Raw genomic sequence first — 25485 nt, 5'->3', positions numbered from 1 at the left:
TTCTAAGTTCGGCGGCCTGTTTCTTGGGCTGGCATTCTGAAGGACCGAATTAGATTTGAGGCTCAGCAGGTATGTTCTCAGGTGTAAAAAGGGCAAGTGGTACACTCTAAGGGTGGGTCAGATATATTACAGATCCTGTTCCCTCTGCCTGACAATTTTTTGGTTTCTCTTCGACCTGCCTGTCATTTTTCGGCTCCATTATCTACCAGTGCTTCAGTCACAGTCATCGTTTCTGATGGAGTACTAGTTGCCAGTAGAAGCAGTTCTAGAGGCCAAAAGCGCTTGCATGCAGAAGTGGCCAGTGATGATGAACGGGGTGATGGCACTGTTTCTGTTACTGTGGCTGTGCCTGTGGGTACCCCTGTGTGCCCTTCGGTCACAATGTCACCACACAGGGGAGTTCTGCTCTAAACCAGTGGCGCCAACAGATTCAGGAGCAGTCACACTGGTAAGCACGGCACCGATAGTTGTGCTGAGTACTACCCTTCCTATACTGACGCTTGCGGGAATTGAATAGCTCACAGCGCCTGCAATTTCAGTTTTTGGGGTGGGGACCGCAGTCTTGACTGATGCGGTGGTTACCACAGTTCTTCTTTTTCCCTGGGAAACCCTGCAGTATGAGGTTCAACCATCGCACTTGGAAAGTGTTGTGCGGTTACTTCAGCATATCGTAGACTTCTGCCGCAATGTTCCTCAAGCTAGTGCCCACGCTACTCACATAACTGCTCTTAAAGCATAGGTGGCAATGCTTCAATCCCAAAATGATAATTTATTGCATGAAGCTAATAGGATTCCAGGTCTTCATAACAGAATTTCTACGCTGGAGCAGTGATGGTTGCAGGAGGCTGAACGTAGGCTACAAGAGACAATCATGAAGTTTTTTGCAGAGCTGTTAATGTTGAACTGGCCGGACACCGCACTAATGAGGCCTTAGCTAATTACTTACAAGAGCATCCAGGGGATGTCCTGATCAATATGGAAGATTTAGAATCCTTAGCTTTAACGCTCAGTTTTGAAGTAGCTCATCAGTGGTGGGAAGAACAAATTGCTCTGTGGAAGGCCAGTGTTTCCCAACAACCATCTCAAGTTTCCAACGTAAGTACTGTTTCTGTGCCCATTGCACAGAATGATAGGGGTAAGGCTCCTATGAAAAAGAAGGTTCTGATTCGCAGTCTGTTCTTCCAACTGCAGCTTGGTCGGATGTAGATATTGCCAAGCTTGTCCGGGAATGTGACGACGTAGTCCGTGCTTTGGCAAAGAAAACTGCTACTAAGAGCTGCAGAGCTTCTTCAATGGTGAATAGGTAGAAGGAACAAATTCAGCACCTATGTTTCTGGGCTGGAGCAGATGGGACATTCATTTGCCCTTGCATTACCCCGTTAACCACCGTATTGGACTGAAGCTGATTCTTATCTTAGACGGCATTATGAGCGACATGTACCTTTTGCTCAGCTTCAAGCCCCTCCTGCTGAAAGGGTCATTCTTAGGGAACCTACACGTGAAGAACGAAGGGCCGGCCGAAATGAATATGTGCAACAATGGATTCCTTGCACAATGCAGTGGCCTGCAACACGGCCAGTAATAGTAACAGAAAGATATACAGATTTGGTGTGGGAAATGAATTACATAGAGCCAGAGTTCCATAGTCTATGGGAGAGCATGCTACAGTTGTTATGGAGGATGTAGCAGAACAAGTGGAAACTTTGGATTCAGATGATGAAGCTTAAGAGGGATGTAGATGCGGTTGGATGGATAAGGCACTTGACTTCTATCAAGGGCACTTTTTTTTTGAGTTTGCGTAAGTCCACCGTGTGTGCCAAGTGTGGCGGCATCTACCACACATCACAACCGCATTCTTATAACCGCACTAGATAAACTGTTAATGCGCAATAGTCAATAGGGATTCGAAGAGATGTCATTTAGTAGATGTATCTATTCGGATCACGGATACTATTCCTATATATGGATGTAACTGTATGTACGAATCAATGAAATCTGTTGTTGCAATGTGTTGTGAAAATTTTCCATACTTGTCTTCAATCTGTGATGCTGTTAACTTAATCTTTTATCCATCTGTAAGATAAGTATGCTATGAATGAAGGTAACCAGTCCCGTAATTGCTTACTATCTGTGCAAGAAGTAAATGCGATTACACACAAGACCTTGTGAATCCTTGACATGGTAGATTTTCTTGAGATGACTGAGAAGCACGTGAAGATCCCCACTCTCCCCACATTCCCGATGGATCGACAGTTAGACAGGACCAACTATGGCATCTGGAAGGTAATGATGGAGTCTGTATTGGAGTCTTATGACTGTTGAGTTCATTTTGGTTGGTGTTCTCGACGGCCATAGTTAGAGGACAGGGAGCTTTTACCCTCTACTAGGAAAGAACGAGAGGCTCAAGCACAATTATGGGATCGTGTCAATGCCCGTGTGCATTCTTTCATCTTCATTAAAAATTGCACACCCCATGTGATTAATCATATCAAACACATGACACTAGCTAAAGGAATTTGGTATCACTTGGCTTCTCTATATAACAAGGTATCACCAATTTCCTTGGAAGTGCAGATGCAAGTGATAGATTCTGCAAAGTCTTCGACGATGCGGGAGCACGTCAACAAACTCTAGCCACTTCAGCAAGATGTTCTTCAGGCTAGGAAGGAGATATCTTCAGAGGACATGGCCATCAGTTTGTTGTCACATCTGACCCTCAATACTCAGCTTTCTATTCCTCTTTGATCGCCGGTGGGAGGCTCAGCACCATCACACATAGGAGGAGCTTGTTTCTATGGTTTTAGACTAGGAAGAGCAGTTTACAAACCCTCCATAGGGCAGAGGTTCTGAGGCCTTGACTAGCTAGTGGTCAAAAGGCCGCAACAAGGGCAAAGGGAAGTCTTCACAAGACAAGTCTTCTAAGTAGGAGCCCAACTTGGATTGTGACGCCTTGAAGGCAGAGCAGACCTGTAACCATTGTGGCAAGAAAGGCCACTATTGGAGGAATTTTCCTCATTGGAGCAACAAGAAAGGTGCAGATGCCTCAACAGTAACTGCCGTTTTAAGACTCCAACTTTTGTGCACTTAGAGATTATGGACACTAGAGTCTCATCTTCTTCAAGAGCAGGGAGGCGTATCTTCGTGTATATAGCAGAGTTTATACAGCTTCTCTCTCTCTCTCTCTCTCTCTCTCTCTCTACACTTCTATGATTTCTTTCTCATAGTAATTGTCTCATTTTTCATTGTGAATTCCAACACCCCTCACTAAGTGGATATTATTTAGAATGCAAGTTTATCAAGAGGACGATGACTGATGCCAGTGTGGTTAGACATTGGCAAATTGTGTGTGATGAAATATGGCTATGTCTAGTGGCCAAGTGTGGACAGCTTATCCATTATTAGTTTGGCATGAACATTATCAATTGTCATTATTGTGGGTTTGTGTGAATGACAGCATAGCTGTGGGTAGCCCTTGCTTATGTATGAATCGAGAGAGAGAGAGGAGAAACATGAACATTTAGGGTGTGTGTATATTTTTCCTATTGAGATATCGAGCTCAACTAGTGCTACGGCGGACATTGATGACCCACCTGGGGTGATAGCTTCCACATCTACACCACTGGCATGGTTGGTGAGATTATGGGTGATATGCGGCCAGTGAGATGACAGGCTGTGTGACAGCCATTTTGGATTACTAGAGACTGGCATATTTATAGCGCCAACTCATTTAGTCGGGTTCACATTATGGACCGAGCCTTGTATTTTGTAGTAGTTGAGTACTAACCCATATAGTGTGTACTCTTATCTTTATGTTATGTTGGTTGAGTAGAGAAGAAGAAGATAGAAGAAAATTCAACCATCCATCTCTCTCTTGTGTGTGTGTGTGTTTGCTTGCTAGGGTTTGAAGCTCTCCCTCTCCCCCACATTCTCTTTATTGTATCGGAGCCTAGTTTGTGTGAGAGCTAAGGAGGCAAGCAAGAGGTAAGAACAAGCAAGGAAGGAAGGGGTACTATACGGGTAAGAGCACCATCATCTCTTTCCCCCTTCTTGGTTTAGGTACAACACCCTCTCAATAGCTTTGAGAGCTACACATCTCCGATTGAGGACCTGTCTTCGGGAGCAGAGCTATAGGGCAGGTATAGTATCCTATTAGACAATGTTTTTTGGTTAGATTCACGTTTTGAGTGTGTTACGCATCCTGTTTCATCAATGCAGGGTATTTTTGACATTTTTGAAAGTTTTGGTAGAGAATTATTTCTGCTCAAAATCTGGTTATTGCAGTGCAGCAGTGCATTTTGGAAGTGCAAACGGTTTGCATATGTATTGTTGATACTGGGTGTATGTACATGTACTCTAGTCACATTTGGTGACACACAAGCTGTGCTGAAGTACCGTTGTTTGATGCATAGTTACAGGAGATACTGTTGTATTATAGATTGCATGCATCATATACAGAAGTTGTCTGTTTGTAGGTTATTTGATTGCTTTGCAAGAAAACATGTCTAACGGAATTAATCAGATTGTTAGTGAGAAGCTGGATAAGAATAACTTCGATGCTTGGAAGTTTAGAATGACCAATTTCCTAATGGGTAAAGGATTTTGGGATTATGTAGAAGGAGACAATGAGGAGCCTCCAGAGTTATCTAAGGAGAATGCCACTCCTGCAGATATAAAGGCATTCAAGGATTAGAATCAGGGTGCAAGAAAAGTCATGTATTGGCTTTCAATTAGTGTCACAAACACTATGATAGGACACATACAGGATGCAAACACTCCAGTAGTTGCATAGCAGAATCTAGTTCAGATGTTCCATACTAACACAAAGGTAAGGAAGTTGCAGTTAAAGCAAGAGTTGCAAAAAGAAAATCATGTACATTAATGAATATGCCTTAAAGATCAAGGGAATTGTTAAATCCCTTAGGTCTATCAATGTATCAGTGGTGGAGGATGAATATTCCCAACTTTCGGGTCAAGAAGGAAAAAGGCATGCAAATAAAATGCCTAAGATCAGATGGTGGGGGAGAATAGTTCTCCAATGAGTTCAGCGATTTCCTGAGAAAGCAGGGAATCAAGAGGCAGTTTACGTGCAGGTATACTCCGCAACAACAACAGAATGGTGTTGCAGAAAGGAAAAACATGCACATTGCTGCAGAAGTAGCACGTGCCTTGATGGCTGAAAAGAGCCACATTACTTTTGGGCTGAAGTAGTAGCAACAAAGAAAGTCATTGAGGAAGATGAATATGTTGCTGTATTGCTTTGACAAAAAAACTTATGAATCAATTGTTGCTACACTTAAAAATGTGCCCAACACTAAACTTCAAGATGTAGAATCATCTCTACTTGAACAAGAATCCAAATTCAAAGATAAAGAATCATTTAAATCACATTCAAGTGAGCAAGCACTGTATACAAAGGGTGGGAGATTTCAAAGGAAAAATCAATCAACATCTCAACTTCCAAGATGTTATCATCATGGTGGAAAACTTAGTCATACCAAGAATGAATGTTGCATAAAGATAAACCAAAACTTGTCTTTGACTATTGTGGAAAAATTGGTCACCTAGAAAAAGATTTCTATAAAAGAAAGAAGTAGGCAAACTACATCGAGGCCAATGCTATCCCAGCTGAAGACATGCTCTTCTCTAGAGAAAGAACCATTGTACTTTTCACCCCTCTTGTCTCTACAAAAAGTGTGATGTAATTAGCCTCTGAGGCCATATGAGGCACTCAAGCTGAAATTCATAGCCAAAGTAGCTATACTGCCAAAGTAGCATAAAGGCCAAAGCAGCCTAGCACAAGGGGAGAGAGAGGAAGAGTGAAAGCCTAAAAATTGTACCCAATCTAGCATCAAGGGGGGGGGGGGGGGCATTGAAATGGGTGATGCTAGAGTTCCAAGTCACCTAGCCAAGTTATCCCACATGTGCTATCATATCTTTGTTGTACTCTCCTCATATAAAAGGGGTCCCTTTCTAAGCAATGTATCATCACATCAACTCAACTCAAGCATCAATATCAAGTAAGTCTATTTGGTTCATATTTGTCTATCTCTTTTGGTCTTGCCATTTGGTTAAGCAATCATGTTTAGCATTCTGTTTGATCCACCATAGCTTAGCCTAGCTCTCGGTCCATGTTTCTCAACAACCATCATTGAAGATGAGGAAGACCATGTGCGGTGGTTCCTCAATATGTGTGACTCAAGAGGTCTCAACTGAGATGATGCACTCTTGGTCTTATTCCGACAACGTTGGAAGAAAGTGGCGACTGGTGGTACGGTCAATTTCCTGTCAACCACTTCCAAGATTAGGCCACCCTCAAGCTACAGTTCTTGGATACCTTTCCGAATGGGAACTACTTTGACCTCATTACTCAAGAGCTCAACCAACTCTCCATGAAGGCGGGGGAGTCAGTGGCTCAACTTGTCACAAGAGCTAAATTTTTGGTCACTCTACTACCCCAAGATCCTAGAAACTACATGCTGCAATAGTGGGTGCTTTGAGCTTTTCATACTCAAACGAAAATGAATATGAGAGAGACCTTTCCACACCAAGGCACCCTGCAAGACTTCCAAGACAAAGCTACACAACTAGAGAACACTGTGTAAGATCCGTAATTAATGAACTTGTCTATATATGTCACATAGTGTGGTAGGATTAATTAGAAAACAAAAATGACATGTGAGTTTGGTGGAAAATGGGAGGGTGGATCGCCCTTACGGAACCATCCTATGGACAGGTGGACCCGATTAGTTGGGTAGCTTTCCAATAAAGCTAATCAACTCCACTACACTAGGCAAGTAAGTCCCTAGGCAATTCTAATCTAGAGGACTAGGTTAGCGGTTGTGCCTCACATAGATGGGCAAAAAGGCATTGTTTCTAAGAATCAAGGATAGAGAATACCCAAGATAGGTCAATCACTCTATGGGTGATTTGATTTTAATAACCATTTAGGAGACCACACTCCCCCTACAAGATAGAGCTAGGTATTACCTAGTAGTCATATCCTCATATCTCTATACGGTTAAGGTATCGATGACTAGGAAATTCTTTCAAAGACTTAGTAGACTATCTTAAGGATCCCCTTTTTTAGGTTGGGGACATTACAATTGGTATTAAAGCTGGTCCGCTTATCTCATTTATGGGTACCCCTAGACCAGATAGTTACGTGACCATGGAAGGGAACCATATACCACAAAACCGTTGGGTGTATGACCAAGTCATGCAAGTCTTACCCGCACCAATTGAGTAGCTGTTATGGAACGCAATACAATCCATAGTCTACCTCCCCTATCATCAATTTACTAGAGAGTGTGTTTCCATTGCAATGATCCCGTAGACTTTAAAACTAATTCCTGCAAGATTACAACATCCTCTACTTAAAGTGGTCAAGCAAATCAGGGCCGTGGAACCCCCATCCAACTAAGGTGTAAGAGGTGGTCGACATGGCAGCGATCGCAGAGCAATTGCTTGCACCTGTGCTATAAATGAAGAACCAACTTTGGAAATAGCTGAAGAAGAGTGTGCCACCATCCATGCGCAGTAGAGCATAAAGGTCCTAACCAATAATTTGGTGTTATTCAAACCCCAGCTGCTCATCATGGTAAGCCATTCCAATCGGTAGTACCCATTCATTTCTTTCTCCAAGGTCTTTACAGAAATTAAACGTGGATCAAAACCAACTAGAAAAATGGTTGAAGAACTAGTTGGTTAGTGCCTATGCCCTAACAGGGAAATGCTTGCAAAGAAACATAGAGATAAGGAAGAGGAAGAAGAAGAAAAGAAAGGTCCCATTCCATCTTCTTTCTCAAAAAGTCGAGCTACATTCCCTTTGCTATCCCCCAATTGGTGAATGAGATGAATGCCCCACAACCTAAGGTAGGTGAAGGCTAACACTTGGCATGCCTGTCTCTCATAGCCTAGCGGCACTTGGCACGGTTGCAGTTGTCCAGCCGCCAACACTTGGCACACCTGATGGGTCCGATTTCCAATTTGATGACTTGAACCCACAATCATAGGGTTGTTGAAATATACAAGTGAATAGGGTGTGTGTGGGAACAAGCTCTTGGATAGAGGCTGTAAAAGAGGAGATGTAATTGTGAAAGAACCTGTGAAAAGGTTAGAAGAATCTACTGGGAGAGAATAATGGGTAGCATGAGGGAATTTAGGAGTGTGGAGTTATTCTGGGAGATAATCATGGAAAAGAGAAGAGGTGGAGAGAATCAGGCAAGAGGTGGAGATATTCAGGGAGTGAATCATGGAGAAATCAATGGGATTTGATGCTTGATGTAAACTCTATAAATTGAGGCATAGCCCTAATGAGAATTTGCTGGTTTTTGAGTATCCATGCCTACATTAATCTATCTGCTAATTATTCACTAATTACGTCTTAATCATTTACTAATCACTTTGTTAATGATGTTGATTCTAGTGTATGATCCACCATAGCTCATCATTATGCTCAAATTTCAACATGGTATCAGAGCCATGCCTAGAATCAACCAGATTTATGAGCCCATTAGTGAATTAATCAGGATTAGTAGGTAATTAGCAAAAAAAATCAGTTTTTAGTAAGTTTTTCATCTTCCCCTTCACCCCCAGCCAGTGGAGGGTCTCTAGCATCTAGCACACTCAAAATTAGGGCAAGAACTTCTAGCACATAATAGTCAACACCCCTGGCTACCAGCCCATCGAAACGGCGTAGCAAACCGCCAAAGGAATCAGGAGAATTTGCGATTTTCGCCGGCGCTTATTTTCTGAGATGTTTTTGACATTGCAACTTCCACAGATCAAAGCTCTCTAATTCCTCTTAGCCCAAGGGGTAATCAAGCATGCTCTAAAAGATGGTGAAGACAGAAATCAATTTCATCAAGTCTACAGTGAGATCCAAGCTCTTCATCAAATCTGCAGGTGACTTTAGTAAAACAGAGATTAAGCTTTCATTATTTGGTCAAATCTTGTGTTTCTTGGCTTAATCCTCTACTAGACTCATTGCTATTGATGCCTTTGAAAGAATTTGAGCTCATTTGAAGTGGAAGGCACCAGATCTGAGCTCCCCGCATACTCGGTTTTTTGCACACAAACCAGAGCATTAATTTCCTAATCAGTGATTAATCAGTGCTAATCACTGTACTTTGGTACAATTGAGGTTTCAAATTAACCATTAGGTATTTGATACAGATCCCTATAACTTCAGATTTCAAATCGGAGTTGGTTTGATACCCCAACCATCCCGTACAAATTGGTTACCCTTAATTTAGTGTAATTTCTGGAAAATTGTGCTGATAAAATTTGTGAAAATCATCATTTTGCATTCAACCCTTGGTTAATGCCTATAAATCTCATTCAAATATAAGATTATTCACAGCCAGAGTTGCATTTGGAATGTGCATGAGAATGAATGCTATACGCATTATGTATTGGGCACATTGCATCAGTGTAAAAATGGGAACAGACACTGCCCTTGTCCAGATTAAGGCAAGAGGTAAGACCTCCCGCATAGATTTGGGTTTGCATTGCATAATGACAAAAGATAAACATAAAAAGCCCAAAGGAACTGTCAGCAAAACATTGAAACATGTTGCTCACATGGAGCAAAATGACCTGACGGACGAGCTCATGGCCCCAACCGTGAAAGAAGAAGAATATCTCTTCCCAAGAAGAGGATCCACACCAAGAAGAAAAGCTGAAGGAAGACATGGACACGAGAAGAGAAGCTGCCACAAGAAGAGAAGCTGCCCCGAGAAGACTGAAAGAAGAGACAGACACGTGGAGAGATACTGCCCCACGAGAAGAAGACTGAAGACAAGAGAAGATGTGAGGCTCCAAAGAGTGAGGAGCCATGTGATTATCTCTGAGAGAGAGAGAGAGAGAGAGAGAGAGAGAGAGAGAGAGAGAGAGAGAACCCACAACCCAATGTAACCTGCCCCAACAAAGTAAAACCACCTCTGAGCCACCGATGATGTAGGCCAAGTGGTAGATGTATGTGTGAGCACTTTAGTCAAGGTCGCGGGCACTTATAGTAGCCTTGGACACATAGAGAAAGAGTGTGTCAAGGACTATGGAGTTTAGGGACTTGAGGCACTGGTCGCAGACTGTCAAGTAAGAGAGAAACTTGATACAGGGTCCAGGTGTGCTGAGATAACTTAAGGGGAGGAGTAGACACTGGTCACGGACTATCAAGTAAGGGGAGGCAAACTTGGTATAGGGTCTAGGTGTACTAGGATTATTCACTTGAGGGGAGGTGTTGAAATATACAAGTGAATAGGGTGTGTGTGGGAACAAGCTCTTGGATAGAGGCTGTAAAAGAGGAGATGTAATTGTGAAAGAACCTGTGAAAAGGTTAGAAGAATCTACTAGGAGAGAATAATGGGTAGCATGAGGGAATTTAGGAGTGTGGAGTTATTCTGGGAGATAATCAGGGAAAAGAGAAGAGGTGGGGAGAATCAGGCAAGAGGTGGAGATATTCAGGGAGTGAATCATGGAGAAATCAATGGGATTTGATGCTTGATGTAAACTCTATAAATTGAGGCATAGCCCTAATGAGAATTTGCTGGTTTTTGAGTATCCATGCCTACATTAATCTATCTGCTAATTATTTACTAATTACGTCTTAATCATTTGCTAATCACTTTGTTAATGATGTTGATTCTAGTGTATGATCCACCATAGCTCATCATTATGCTCAAATTTCAACAAGGGTCATGCCACTGGTGTGCACATAATAGGAATTTGGTATAGTGCATCCATTTTATGGCAACATGATGCGAGGGTTGGGAACCCGTCAAATACAATACCATCCATCCATGATCATATAGGAGGAAAATATAAAACCTTGTTTCCACAAATATGTCTACACTCCATTGGCATGGAGTAGACACAACATATGTATAACATTTCCTGAAAGATCCCTATCCCCACTGCACGTAGCAAATCCTGGGGTGCTAGCAGTGGAATCTTGCACGAGGCTGGGTCCTTCACTCGGGGATTCGCCCACAAATATCCAGACAAGAGGCTAATCCCTCGGTTCTTCCAAAACCAAACTCGGAAAAACTTCCCTCTCTCGGAAAGCACGGGCGATTCCTCCAGGATAATTTTACTCTAATGTAGTCAAGAGCCTTAACTAATTGAACTGATCTGACATCGAACCCGTAAGTATCATAGTCAGATCAAGGAAAAGACTTGCACTTGGATCATAGAGACCAACGCTTTTTTCCTCATAGATAATTTTACTCTAATGTAGTCAAGAGCCTTAACTAACTGAACTGATCTGACACCGAACCCGTAAGTATCATAGTCAGATCAAGGAAAAGACTTGCACTTGGATCATTGAGATCAACGCTTTTTTCCTCATTGAGAGGAACAGCCGTTGATTCTTTTTCATAGAACAATTTTTATCCGAGATTTACTTCATCTATCATACCATAACAGAAATGAGTTTCATTTTAGGGATCCATCGGTCCAGTCTAACCCCATCCTGTCTTGTGGGTTAGCCAGCCACCCAACGACTGTAGTGATGGGATCCATTTAAGAATTTGGTTAGGTTTTGTCCCGAGTGCCAAGGAAAAGAGTTCCCAGGCCCCTTAGCCGGATATTCATGCAAACTTAAAACTAGTCACACCACTTACACACCCAATATGAAATTGCCTTTTTCACAGATTCAGCTCTCTTTAAAACAATCATTTAATGAAACTATAGTATCACTGATCATAATCCTCCAAAATTAATCCGATTGAATCCTAATTTCTAATCTTTCCTTCATCGGTGTACTTATGGCATCATTGGCACAACCAGAACGCTCACCACCCGTCCACTCAGGGGCCTTTTCAAATAGTTCCTAGCTCATAGTACCCGAAAATATATTCACTTATAAAAATCAAAATGGAATCTCCGTCGAAGATTAGCAAGATCAACAACAGATCCATATAAAAGAGCCATGGACTCATCCGTTGGACCAGCAAGGTCAATCAACCAGATCCATGTCCGAATTCAGAAAATAACTCTTACTCCTTGTTCTAATATCTTCCACGACGTACGTGTGGGTATCTTTGGCAACTCAGAGCCCGAGCACCGTATGGTCAGCACTCTCTAGGATCCTTCGCACGTCACCTAGCGCTTCACTCATAGGCCGCTTCCTTAGTCCCTCATCCACTGTACCGGAAGCTCACCATTTAAATGGAACCGAGGCTGGTCAAGACCTCGGTACCTTGCTATGCAAGACGTCCTCCATTGACTCTCCGTGCAACTTTATCAGATAGGTCTCCACGACCTTATTCACAAGACGGTCAAAATACTTCCCGAGCATTTTTGACATAAAAGAGTCATTTAAAAACAGGTCATAAATACAGTTTCTATAACGAACTCTCGTCTTTCCACATTGTTCCACATCAATCCTCATTTATTTCATATGTTTTCCCATTCTCATCACATCATTTTCCATCTCATCATATCTTTTCTCATTTATCCGCATCAGATCTCATCCACTCGCCTCTACCCATATCCACATCTCATCACATCATATTCATTCACATCACATATCACATCTTTCCAAATTTACATCACATCAGATCTCATCCACTCGCCTCTACCCATATCCACATCTCATCACATCATATTCATTCACATCACATATCACATCTTTCCCAATTTACATCACATCTCATTCACTCACATCCCGATTCACATGGCATCACATCTCATTCATGCACATCCCGATTCACATCACATCACATCTATTCACATCCATCAAATTCATTTACATCACATCTCATTCATTCACATCCCGATTCACATCACATCACATCTATTCACGTCTATCACATTCATTTACATCACATCCATTTACATCCATCACATCACATTCATTCATATCCACCATATTTATTCTCATAACCATCCCATCACATGCATTCTATCCACATTATATCACATCACTTCTATCCACATCATATCTCATTCATCCACATCCATCCAATTGTTCACATGTACGACTACTCACATCTATCCATACATTCATATCTATCACTTCACATCCACATATATTCATGTCACATCACATTCTTTCACATACACATCCACAACCATTCTTTCACATACTCATCCACATCCATTCTTCACACACATCCGCATCCATTCTTCACATACACATCCACATCCATTCTTCACATACACATTCACATTCATTCATTCATTCACATCTATCTGATTCACATCACATCTATCCACATCACATCTCATCATATCTCATCACATCTATTCACGTCACATCACATCCATCCATTCATTCACATCTATCTGATTCACATCACATCTCATTTCTATGCAAGTTTTCAATTTGATTTTCTTTTAAATACTAGGAGTATTTCTTGAATCAATATCCCCAAAACTTCTTGATTGGAATTCTGAATTTCATACCAGAATTCCTTGAATTCTATAACCTTGATCCATAGATCAATTCGAAGGTTCTCAAACTGAGTTTCAGATTTGGCGAGAGTTTTGAGTGTATTTTTCTAAACTGGTCACACCTTCTTTCTTCGTCGAAACTGACGAAAGAGTTTGGTCTTGGTCATAGTCTGATTCAAGGTTTGAGTCGGATAAGATTTTTCTTGAGCTATCTTTCTTGAAAAGGTTTGATAATTCAGTTACTATCTTACTGAATTTCTTTCTTTCAATATTCACTTAACTGATTTCTAAATTAGTTATGAATTCCAATGAGGAATAGATTAATCATTTATCTGAATATTTCGATCTCGATAGATTTCCTAAATTCTCTTTTTACAATCCGTGTGAATACAAAACGATAGAAATTTCTCTCTTAGAGTATTTAATTATTCATTTATCAAATACTCATAGAATTTAAACATAGAATTTAAGAGAATTCTAATTTTGATATAAAAATTCTTTATGCATCTATTTATGCATAAAAATCAACTTCAGTGGGAATAACTCTTTTATAAAAAAATCCTTTTATGCATAAAATCAAGTTTAATAGGAATAACACTTTTAAAATAAAAATATTTTCTTTATGCATCTATTTATGCATAAAAATAAAATTTAATGAGAATAACACTTTTGTAATATAAAAAAAATCCTTTATGCATCTTTCTATGCATAAAAATCAAATTTAATAAGAATAACACTTTTGTAATAAAAAACATTCCTTTATGCATCTTTCTATGCATAAAAAATAAATTTTATGAGAATAACACTTTTGTAGTTAAAAAAATTTCTTTATGTATTTTTTAATGCATAAAAATCAAATTGAATGAGAATAACACTTTTGTAATAAAAACAAATTCCTTTATGCATCTTTCTATGCAAAAAAATCAAATTTAATGAGAATAACACTTTTGTAATAAAAAAACTCCTTTATGCATTTAAAAAATTTCTTTTATGCATCTTTCTATCCATAGAAATCAAATTTAATGAGAATAACACTTTTGTAATAAAAAAAATTCCTTTATGCATCTTTCTATGCATAGAAATCAATTTTAATGACAATAACACTTTTGTAATTAAAAAAATTCCTTTATGTATCTTTCTATGCATAGAAATCAATTTTAATGAGAATAACACTTTTGTAATAAAAACAATTCCTTTATGCATCTTTCTATGCATAAAAATCAATTTTAATGAGAATAACACTTTTGTAATAAAAAAACTTTCTTTATGCATAAAAATCAAATTTAATGAGAATAACACGTTTGTAAAATAAAAAAAATTCTTTATGCATCTTTCTATGCATAGAAATCAATTTTAATAATTAATATCGGTGATATCCATGCATATTCATAGGTGAATATGTACATGGGGTAATTAAAATATTTCTTTTAGATGCAAAAATGGTGGGAATTACTCTTTTAGAATAACATAAAAACAAACTTTCTTTTCCCACAAAATTTTAGAAAATTTTGCCATAACCTCCTTTCTATGGCTGACCATTTCCATTTTTATCATTCTTTATTTAACTTTAACTTAAATTAACCCAAATTAGATTTATAGAACTCTAATCTACACAATTCTCTAAATTCAAGAGAGTAAAACATTAGAAGAGTTTAATCAATTCTTTAGTTAATCTTTCTAGGATTAAGAAAGGTTAGAATGTAAAGAGGAAAAGGGGTGGCCTTTTTGTGAGATCCCGGTCTCCACCGCGCAACGGATTCGGGGTACTAGCAGCGGAAGTAGCACATCATGCGTGGGTAGGGGTCTCACACTTGGGGCCTCGCCCACGGATATTCGGACAAGAGACTAATCCGTCGGTTTGTCCAAAACCGAAACCGGAAAAACTTCCTTTACCCGGAAAGCATGGGCGATTCCACCAGGATAACTCTTTACTCTAACGTAGTCAAGATCATTACGGATCAACTGATCGGACTGCACCTTTAACGGTACTTGGTCAAATCAAGGAAGAAACTTGCACTTGGATCATTGGGATCAACGCTTTTTTCCCCATCAAGAGACACAGCCGTTGATTCCTATCCATAGAACAATTTTCTATCTGGGATTTACTTCATCTATCGTAATAATAGAAATTAAATCTCGATTTACGGATCCATCAGTCCAGTCTAACCCCATCCAGTCCCATGGGTTAACCAACCACCCAACCACTGTAGTGATGGGATCCAATTAAGAGTTTGGTTAGGTTTTGTCCCGGGTACCAAGGAAAAGAGTTCCAAGGCCCCCTAGCCGGAAGTTCATGCAAACATAAAACTAGTCACACCACTTACACACCCAATATGAAATTGCCTTTTTCTTAGCATCAACTAGCTTTAAAACAATCCTTTAATAAAACCATTATGTCACTGATGACAATCCTCAAAGTCTCTAGTTGAATCCTTATTTCTAGTCATTCATCAGTATACTTATGGCATCACTGGCAACTAGAACGCTCACCACCTGTTCACTCACCAGGGGCCTTTTCCATAGTTCCTAGCTCATAGTAACCGGCAATATATTCATATAATAGAATGGAATCTCCATGGAAGATCAGCTAGATCAACCCACAGATCCATATAAAAGAGCCATGGACTCATCCGTTTTGAGGACCAGCAAGGTCAATCAACTAGATCCATGCCCGGTTTCAGAAAACAACTCTTACTCCTTGTTCCAATATCTTCCACGACGCACATGTGGGTATCTTCGGCGACCCAGAGCCCGAGAACCGTATGGTCAGCACCCTCTAGGATCCTTCGCAGGTGACCTAGCGCTTCACTCATAGGCCGCTTCCTTGGTCCCTCATCCACCGTACCGGAAGCTCACCATTTAAATCGAACCGAGGCTGGTCAAGACCTCGATCGACCTTGCTACGCGAGACGTCCTCCAATGACTCTCCGTCAGCAGTTGCAACTTTATCAGTTCAGTCTTCATGACCTTAATCCTCAAGACGGTCAAAATGCTTCTCCAGCATTCTTGACATAAAACAGTCATTTACAAACAGTCACAAAATACAGTTTCTATAACGAACTCTTGTCTTTCCATATTATCCACTCTCGGACCACATTACTTATTCCATATTCCATTCAGTGTGTACTCGTTCTCATCCATTCACTCATATAGACTACACATTATCTCACATACATCTTCATATTCATTATTCTACATACATATCCATGTTCGTACGTCCACATCATACATCCAATTTCACATTCATACATACGCATCTACATGCATACATCCACATCCACATTCATACATCCATACCTCCATTTCCACATCCACACATCCACATTCATATTCTACATCCACATTCACATGCATACATCCACATCCGTATCTACATCCATACATCCACATCCACCTCTTCATTCACATTCACATCCATACATCCACATCTACATACATACATCCACATCTACATACATACATCCATACATCCACATCTACATACATACACCCATTTTCACATCCTCATTCATACATCCACATTCACATACATACATCCACATCCGTATCTACATCCATACATCCACATCCACCTCTTCATTCACATTTACATCCATACATCCACATCTACATACATACATCCACATCTACATACATACATCCATTTTCACATCCTCATTCATACATCCACATTCACATACATACATCCACATCCGTATCTACATCCATACATCCACATCCACCTCTTCATTCACAATCACATCCATACATCCACATCTACATACATACATCCACATCTACATACATACATCCATACATCCACATTTACATACATACATCCATTTTCACATCCTCATTCATACATACACATCCACATACATACATACACATTCGTATCTACATCCATACATCCACATCCACATCAACATTCACATTCATACATATACATCTACATGTATACATCCACATCACATTCATACAACCATATTACATCCATTCTCGTCCTAACACATCCCATATACATCTTAACACATCTTAACTCATCTTAACACATTCTATCACATCTCATACACATCTTATCACATCTTTTTACATCTCATACACCTCTTATCACATCCTATCACTTTCCATACGCATCTTATCAAATCTTATCACATCTCATACACATCTTATCACATCTTTTTACATCTCATACACCTCTTATCACATCCTATCACTTCCATACGCATCTTATCAAATCTTATCACATCTCATACACCTCTTATCACATCTTATCACATTTCATATCTTTTTTTAAGAGAATTCTTATATTTGATATAAGATTTCTCTACACATTTATTTATGCATAAATTCCATTTAAGGAGACTAACACTTTCGAAATTAAAATCAATCTTTTATGCATCTTCTTATGCATAAATTCAATTTGGTAGGAAATTACACTTTTAGAATAAAAGAATTTCTCTTATGCATCTAAGTTATGCATAAAATCCATTTATGAGGAAAATCACACTTTTAGTATAAAAAGAATATCTTTTATGCATACCTATATGCATGAAATCCTATATGATAAAAGTAACACTCTTACAATAAAATAATCAACTTTTATGCATACCTCTATACATGAAATTCAATTATGATAAAAGTCACACTTTTATAATAAAATAATCAACTTTTTTGCATACCTCTATGCATGAAATCCAATATGATAAAAGTAAGACTTTTGATATAAAAAATTTTCCTTTATGCATACTTCTATGCATGAAAATTAAAAATGATAAAAGTAACACTTTTGATATAAAAAATTTTCCTTTATGCATACTTCTATGCATGAAAATAAAAAATGATAAAAGTAACACTTTTGATATAAAAAATTTTCCTTTATGCATACTTCTATGCATGAAAATTAAAAATGATAAAAGTAACACTTTTAATATAAAGAAATTATCCTTTATGCATACTTCTATGCATGAAAATTAAAGTTTGATAAAAGTAACACTTTTATGTTAAAATAATAATCTTTTATGCATACCTCTATGCATGAAATCCAAATATGATAAAAGTAACACTTTTATGTTAAAATAATAATCTTTTATGCATAGCTCTATGCATGAAAATCAATAATGCATAACATTAAAATCAATTTCTCTATGATTACAATGAATATCTTTCAATCAATCTAGGATGATAATTCCTAGAATATGGTAGGAAGTCCTCTTTTTATGCTTTGAATGAAATTATTTTATGCATAATTTTTATAAAAATTTTGCCATAGCTCCGCTGCTATGATGACTGATAAATCTCAATTTTTCTAAGGGATAAAGCTTATCATTAAGGAAATAATTAAAATGATCTCTAATTGGATCATTAATCCATAATGGATTGAATCATCAATATACATAAACTAAAAGCATAGAAAAAAGCCATTAATTTGGCCTCAAGCATAGCTTAATCTTGGGTTAAGGAAAAGCTTTATGAAAAGCTTGATTTGGATTGAGAATGGGTCATGAGTATGACCATTTCTTGAGTGAGAGAGAGAAATTACATAATAATTAAAATGATCTCTAATTGGATCATTAATCCATAATGGATTGAATCATCAATATACATAAACTAAAAACATAGAAAAAAGGCATTAATTTGACCTCAAGCATAGCTTAATCTTGGGTTAAGGAAAAGCTTTATGAAAAGCTTGATTTGGATTGAGAATGGGTCATGAGTATGACCATTTCTTGAGTGAGAGAGAGAAATTACATAAAAACCATTAGAATTTAAACATAAATGGAAATTAACTTCAATAGCATTTATTAAATTATGTAACTCTTCACTACTATTCACCAATTAACTTCAATAGCATTTAAAAAACCATACCAATTAAGCTTCTCAAGCTTGAGAGGGGTTGAGAAGAGAGAAACATTGAGAAATTATAGAAAAGATCAATATTCACTAATTACCTTACAAATTGCTTGATTCTTTGTTCACGGTAGAGGCCCCCAACCAATTAATTGGTTAAGTATGTTGATGGAGCCACTAATGGGGATTGAAGAAAGAGGGAAGCTCCAAAAACTAGTGAATTATTAAATGAATTCACAGTTCTTGGCTTAGGTGGAGTAGAGTAACGATGCATAAACACTATATATTTTTCAACAAGGGGGAGGCTTCTATTTATAGGAAAAATTGAGCTCCTAACCAAACAAACTGATTCTAGAATTTTCCAAATCAGTTTGGTCAATTTTTGACCATTTTTAGGTCAGTTAAGCTAACTTTTTGGAACTAGACTTGAATTAGGAGAGAGGAGAGATGAAATATCTCAATTTTTATGAGTTTAAAACTCATTCAAGCATGTGAAATATGCAACTCCCTTATAGAACTCCCCTTACTTACATATGTGTCATAATGGAATCATTTTAATATTGCTCATAGTTTTTTACTAATAAACCTTGTACATTTTCAACTCTTCATCTTATGTGAAATATGCACCTCCTTTAAAGAACTCCCCTTCCTTACATATGTGTCATAATGGAATCATTTTAATATTGCTCATAGTTTTTTACTAATAAACCTTGTACATTTTCAACTCTTCATCTTATGTGAGCATTTACTCATTTTTGGATACCCAAAATATCTCATATTTTTAATATTGCTCATAGTTTTTTACTAATAAACCTTGTATATTTTCAACTCTTCATCTTATGTGAGCATTTACTCATTTTAGGGTATCTTCTTTTACAATTTGGATTTATCTCCTCCCTACACATGGATTGATGCTATTGGCCCATAGGAACCTTAATTGGACCATAATCCAAATTTTTTTGAAAATCTAGACCCTTAGGCTAAGGTCCTTTATACCCATTTCCAATTAATTCCAATTGCACATTGGAAAGTTCTTTTTGAATTTCTGTTTCAGGGGAACTTATTTTAATAAGATGAGATAATTTTCTATCCAAAAATATTAAAAATTTGAATATTCTCTCTCTAGAATATTTTCTCTCTCTAGGTTAAAACAGTTAAAAACAAGTCTTTTATATTTCTGAAGAGGGATTGATTACAGGGGAAGATGCTGGACATTTTGAGAGGCTGGGGAGGAATCTTACATTCTCTCCCACTTGAAAAACGCGAGATGCCCTCATCTCGCAAACTGGGGGTAATTTCGCAAGATGCACAAGTATGAGACTGAGAGAAATTTTTTAATTAAGATTAATCACCAATTAAAAAAATATCAAAGAGAGTAAGGGTCAAGACAAGAACAAGATTTAAACTTTATTCATTCTTGGAACATATACAGTAAAGATAGAAGAACTCTTTACACTTCCATAAGCCCGTCCATCATATGATCACAAAAGCAGCACTCACAAGCTGCGCACGTATAAGGTAACTCATCTATGGGAATGATTCTGTTGGTTATTGCCGTGCCTATCTCAGTGGTATGAGGTGTTCTAACAAAAGGACCTCTGAGAGGAAAACCAAAAACGGGGTAAAGGCATATCTTCTGATGAGGAAGAAAACACGCCAGTAAGAAGACCCGCTCAGAAAACCCAAGATGTCTTGATCTCATGACGCAGTAGTATCGGGGACCCAAACCCAAGGCTTCGATAACCATGGCCAAGCGGACATTGTTACGAAAGTGCTGCTGACCCCAGGGTGTTACCCTAGTTATGTCTTGATAGGTCCGCCATTTGGTCTTAGCTACAGACGTTCCCAAGTGAGGAAAAAGTGAGCGCTCATACTGTTCTATAAAATCCTTCTTCACAGACTCGCTTGTGTCTTGAAGGTGAGAAATCATCATGGATAAAACTAATTCCTGTTGCCAAGCCATGAAGGAGTTTAAGAAGAAGGGAGATCGATGGAAGTAAGATTACTGTGAGCGATAAGTAAAGTTACGACTTATATAATGGAAGGAGTTAGCGTAACCTAGAAGCCAACGGTATCTTGCCACTGAAGTTTTACCGTCTTTCCATGATTTGGGTTTGGCACATATTTCTATAGAAGGTGTTAAGAACTTTGAGATGAGGAGATAAAAGAAGTTCGTAGGTTAAGTCACTTACTTCCTTTGGTCCACAATATCTGGGGGATAACTACTTATACTCCCCTAGAGATAAAGAAATTCTTTTGGTCCGTATTCAATTGAAGACTATAACTGCTTCTTTGATTTCTCTGACTGTCCTGTTCTTATCCGTATATTGTCTTTGTCAATCCTAGGCAGCGTTTATATCTTTATGAATTGCTTGCATCTGATGTTCTACTCGACCCTAATCAATGGGTCGGACCTATTTAATGGAGTTAAGCAATCTTGTTCGAGACGGATCCTGATTAGATTGGTATAAAGGAATCAGTCTCTGAATTTGGGTTCTAGACTTCCCTGTGCCCTTTTCATGGTAGGAGTCGGGCAGTCTTTTAACTGATGGTCAAAACCTTGGCATCCAAAACATTGGTTCTCACTTCTGAACTCAACGTTCTGAATCTTTAAAACAGGTGGGCTCCTGAGAAGGTATTCTGGGTAAAGTGTCTTCCCTTTTTAAACAGAATCTTTCTTTTATTTAGAGAGGGAATAATTATAAGATCAGAAAAGGAGATTCTTACTCCTGTATACCTCGAAGGTTGGGGGAGGAATCTTACAAACTTCTACCCCACTTAAAAAGGTGCGAGATGTCCTCATCTCGCAAAAGTAGAGGACAGCTCTTTTTCTTAAGATCCAATTTATTCTGGGTTCCTTATATTCTGGTCAACCCAACAGAATACTGGGATAAATATTCCTTATATAAAACTCATCATTAAATAATAATTCATTTAGATCATATCATTCCTACGATAATGGTCCATTAGACCAAAAAATTTCCTTCTGAACATTCCTCCACGGGAATTTCAGTTAAACAAGTTCTCAATTTGTCATCCCTTAACTTGATCAACCATCTCAAGTATTAACAGTAGCAATTTGACAGCACAATCCACTAATCTCATAGTGATTTGCTGAAATCATTATCATCATTTATCATTACAGGGACTCGTCCCATTCATCCTCATTGTGGTTTTGCTCAGGTTATTATATTTCAACTAAATTTCAAAAATCATCATTTTTCAATCAGAATCCCAATCAATTCATCAGTTCCCAAACAGAATTAAAAATCATATCAACCACATTCGAATTCATCAACTGGATAGCATTAATGCTTATAATTTCAAGTCTTAGATTTACTCGTATATACTGTCGATAAAGAGCTGCAGTTATACCCTCGGTATATACGGATAGTCATGATACTCGAAACTATAAGGTAAATACCATCATGTCTAGGTCTCAAGCAAGTCAGGGTTCCATACAATTGCGGTACTTCCAATTGAAGACCCAATTACTAATTTATGAATTTCAATTTGAATTAACAATTTGTATGAATTATATCAAACAATTACAACCTTTTTGTGCATCTTGATAAACTTTTGATATAATTGGCTCCTCAGTTGATCTTATTGGAGATCTATGACTTAAGTCTGATAAATAGATTTTTCTTTATCCGATCGTCCGTAAAAAAAACATTTGTATATTTATATACAAGTTGCAATAAGTACATAGAGTGGCTCGGCTCCAAAATTCAAAATCTCCTCGAGAGATGCATAAGACGACGGTACTGGGCCATAGTCATGCCCTGTTACATAAGTTCTCTAACTGCGAAGGGGGCTATTATTTTCTCCTTAGGGATAAATCGACTAAGGAGTCTATAAATTCGACATAAAAGTCTAAAATTTCGAGGCGTCGAATGATATAGAATGACACCACGCACCATTTTCAGCTTTAACAGGATCATAGTCAATGAGAGATTCTGCCACAGCATTGTACGGCGGTTGCAAGGAGCGTGGACATATTGCCCTGCAAACCACTTATGTTGTATTCTCTCCGCTGGGGTAGGAAAATATAAATCCGCGAAATGGCGTGCGAGTCTTGCTTGGCTTGTTTGAGTTGAAGCGGAAGAGATGAGATGCAAATGCAATCATATCTTGAGACTGGGTGAGGTCGAGAATACAAGATAAATGGGGAACTTCCATCTATAAAAACAATTTCTTTGATTAAAATTTCTTCATTAAAGAAGCTTACGGAATGAAAATACATTATGAAAATGCTGTTTCTGAATTCTTATTACTAATTTCAGATAAGAATTTAATTATCTTTATAAGCTTTCAATTTCGCTCTGATACCAACTGTGAGATCCCGGTCTCCACCGCGCAACGGATTCGGGGTACTAGCAGCGGAAGTAGCACATCATGCGTGGGTAGGGGTCTCACACTTGGGGCCTCGCCCACGGATATTCGGACAAGAGACTAATCCGTCGGTTGGTCCAAAACCGAAACCGGAAAAACTTCCTTTACCCGGAAAGCATGGGCGATTCCACCAGGATAACTCTTTACTCTAACGTAGTCAAGATCATTACGGATCAACTGATCGGACTGCACCTTTAACGGTACTTGGTCAAATCAAGGAAGAAACTTACACTTGGATCATTGGGATCAACGCTTTTTTCCCCATCAAGAGGCACAGCCGTTGATTCCTATGCATAGAACAATTTTCTATCTGGGATTTACTTCATCTATCGTAATAATAGAAATTAAATCTCGATTTACGGATCCATCAGTCCAGTCTAACTCCATCCAGTCCCATGGGTTAGCCAACCACCCAACCACTGTAGTGATGGGATCCAATTAAGAGTTTGGTTAGGTTTTGTCCCGGGTACCAAGGAAAAGAGTTCCAAGGCCCCCTAGCCGAAAGTTCATGCAAACATAAAACTAGTCACACCACTTACACACCCAATATGAAATTGCCTTTTTCTTAGCATCAACTAGCTTTAAAACAATCCTTTAATAAAACCATTATGTCACTGATGACAATCCTCAAAGTCTCTAGTTGAATCCTTATTTCTAGTCATTCATCAGTATACTTATGGCATCACTGGCAACTAGAACGCTCACCACCTGTTCACTCACCAGGGGCCTTTTCCATAGTTCCTAGCTCATAGTAACCGGCAATATATTCATATAATAGAATGGAATCTCCATGGAAGATCAGCTAGATCAACCCACAGATCCATATAAAAGAGCCATGGACTCATCCGTTTTGAGGACCAGCAAGGTCAATCAACTAGATCCATGCCCGGTTTCAGAAAACAACTCTTACTCCTTGTTCCAATATCTTCCACGACGCACATGTGGGTATCTTCGGCGACCCAGAGCCCGAGCACCGTATGGTCAGCACCCTCTAGGATCCTTCGCAGGTGACCTAGCGCTTCACTCATAGGCCGCTTCCTTGGTCCCTCATCCACCGTACCGGAAGCTCACCATTTAAATCGAACCGAGGCTGGTCAAGACCTCGATCGACCTTGCTACGCGAGACGTCCTCCAATGACTCTCCGTCAGCAGTTGCAACTTTATCAGTTCAGTCTTCATGACCTTAATCCTCAAGACGGTCAAAATGCTTCTCCAGCATTCTTGACATAAAACAGTCATTTACAAACAGTCACAAAATACAGTTTCTATAACGAACTCTTGTCTTTCCATATTATCCACTCTCGGACCACATTACTTATTCCATATTCCATTCAGTGTGTACTCGTTCTCATCCATTCACTCATATAGACTACACATTATCTCACATACATCTTCATATTCATTATTCTACATACATATCCATGTTCGTACGTCCACATCATACATCCAATTTCACATTCATACATACGCATCTACATGCATACATCCACATCCACATTCATACATCCATACCTCCATTTCCACATCCACACATCCACATTCATATTCTACATCCACATTCACATGCATACATCCACATCCGTATCTACATCCATACATCCACATCCACCTCTTCATTCACATTCACATCCATACATCCATATCTACATACATACATCCACATCTACATACATACATCCATACATCCACATCTACATACATACATCCATTTTCACATCCTCATTCATACATCCACATTCACATACATACATCCACATCCGTATCTACATCCATACATCCACATCCACCTCTTCATTCACATTCACATCCATACATCCACATCTACATACATACATCCACATCTACATACATACATCCATTTTCACA

This window comes from Cibotium barometz, chromosome 3 (assembly GCF_041138505.1).
Source record: "Cibotium barometz isolate CiBa-2024 chromosome 3, ASM4113850v1, whole genome shotgun sequence".
Classification (NCBI taxonomy): Eukaryota; Viridiplantae; Streptophyta; class Polypodiopsida; order Cyatheales; family Cibotiaceae; genus Cibotium; species Cibotium barometz.
Note: the sequence above shows the minus strand (reverse complement) of the source record.